Below are 2,645 nucleotides of genomic sequence, written 5' to 3'. Positions count from 1 at the left end.
AAAGTACTCAAGGTAAAAGTACATGCCTTCACTTTTAAAGTGGAGCCGCATAGTCTGTAAGGATAGCTGTGTGCCTACAGTATGTGCTTCCAGGTGGTCTGTCTGGCAGGCAATATACCTTGAGATCAGCGGCTGAATGTAATCACTTGATGTGCTGGCCTGTGTAGAGACAAGGTCAAATTAGTGCTCAATTAATATATTCCAGGTGCAAGTTGTAAGAAGATAGAGAAGCATGTTTAGTGAATTACATAAGCCTAATACTTAAAATTAGATCTATGAAATTGTAAAATGATTTTACATCATTTATTTGTTTACATATCTTAAAATGTTAATCTAATCATCTCTCAATACAAGTACATCGAGCTCTGCAGAAATCTGCTAATAACCCATTGATTTGAATCAGGTGTGAAGATTAAATGAGTGAGTGGGTCAATGTATTTAGAAAGAGTTAATAGGCCTTAATCATCTCCTCATCAGTATAACGCCAGAACTTCTGCTGTCACGTAGCTGGTCAAAGACAGTGGTATTCGTTTGTAGTAAGGTGAGCAGACATTCTTAAAGATTCGGGACATTCCCTTGGTATCCAAGCAGTAGACAACAGTGCCTGTATCCCCTATGTTGAATTGTGCCCAGTCCCTGGTTTGCAGAGGTGCACACTCAGTCAGAGTGGTTATCCAAATAACAAGTGTACAACAATCGCGTTAAAATATGTGTATTAACACAAATACCTTATGCCATCTACCTTTATTTTAGCGACGGTTACTGGGCTGTTAGCTGTAAAGCTGATGCTACAGCCAAATTATAAGAGTAACAAAAGGTAACCATATGCAGCAAAGCAACACAATGATATAGCGTTGGTTGACTTACTTGTCCGAGGTTTGTAGCTGGTGAGCCAAGGAGGGTTGGTACTGATCTAGACTTAAGTTTCAGACGTTCAGCAAGTCCAGCTCTGTATTTGCCCAAGTAGAGGAAGCAGTCATAGGTGACCACCTAGGTGCGTGATAGATGAGCTACGTTTGCTACAGTCCACTGGGTAGGCTGGTAGACTGATCTATCCAGCACACATCTAGGTGGACTCGCCCACCTGTGATGTCATAAGGGGCAGATTTCCAAAACGGCTTGTACCGGCTAATCACACCACACCTGGTGGCATGCCATGCGACCTTCAACCATGTCGGGCCAAATTCTCTGGGCGGGGCAAAGCAGAGAAAGGGGAGGTAACCTCTCCCCGTACTCTTCTTCTTCTTCTTCTTGTAAGATTCCGGCAGTTTAGATGCTGTTTAGCGTATTACTGCCCTCATCAGGGCCGACGTTGAACTAGATTTTTACATACAGTGCTGAATTGTGCAGGAATTGCAGAATATATCAATTTGTGATTCTCTGTTTCCAAACAGAGAAAAAACGGAAAAAGCCTAAACTCCAAGTCCTAACATTCTATCAAAGAATATATATCTCTCTCCTATATTTTCTACACTCCAGAAATACATGTTTAACGGTCTCACAACTTCCACATTCACGTAAACCAGACACATGTTTTCCCTACAATAAATAAAATCGGATCCACCTGCTCATTCCCCCTAACCCCAGCGTATCCCGGAACCAAGCAAAAGGTGATGTTAGATCTAAAACCAGTTCTATGATATATATGATATATAATATGTGTCATGTATAAATATGAAAAGGAACGATGTTGATGAAGATTTTCCACTTAATGTGCCTCGGCTTTCAGGTGAGCAACAAAACAATGGCCGAATGCTTGTACATAATGCTATAGGGATCCGAACTCACAACCTAAGGAACACCTGTAGAAGGCATTATCCCATTGAGCCACTGATGACCCTGAACTGCAGCCTCATTCACATGGTCAAAATGTATATTGATAAGCATTCAACATCCAGAAAACTTCAACTACACAATTCTCAAGTGAATTAAGGGCTTTCTTAAAAGCATATACCTGAAAAATCGTTGAAATTCTGGGGAAGTTAAACCTTTGTAGTCAAGAACACTAACGGAAGAAAAAAAAAAAATATGGCAGAGATAATTATGAAGGAAAAATGGTTAACAAAGAGGTTCCCTTACTGCCATACGTCTTGGCAGTCAGATTCTTGGAAACTAATGAGCTGGAATGTTGATTGCCTAATGAATTTCAGGTGCTGTGCAATGTTGTGTTTCTTAAATTAGTAGCATTGACAGAATGTCATGTTGAGCTTGTTGATAATGCTCTAATCAGGATTCAAATTCTCAACCTAAGGATCAAGGCATTATCCCGTTGAGCCACTGACATTCCTGAACCTTATCAAGCCTCATTCACACGGGGAAAATGTCGATTGATAAGCACACAACATCAAGAAAACTCCAAGCACACATTTCACCAGAGAATTAAGGGCTTTCTTAAAATATTACAGTTCTGAAAATTTGCACTGTTAATGGCATCCACCTTATGATAGCCGTATGGTAGTTATACAATAACAAAATTGTCATATCGGCAAATGGGTTGAGACTGTGGACGTTTGGCATTTCTATGAAATGGGAAAAGTAATAATTTTTAGAACACCATGACCATTGTGAAAAGATGCATTTGATTTTATAGATTAATATGATGAAATAATTTTGAGTCCAGGTCAATCTAGTAAGGAGAAATAAGG

Source organism: Gadus macrocephalus, chromosome 6, assembly GCF_031168955.1.
Source record: "Gadus macrocephalus chromosome 6, ASM3116895v1".
Lineage (NCBI taxonomy): Eukaryota > Metazoa > Chordata > Actinopteri > Gadiformes > Gadidae > Gadus > Gadus macrocephalus.
The sequence above is the reverse complement of the archived record's forward strand: the minus strand, read 5'-3'. Positions refer to the sequence as shown.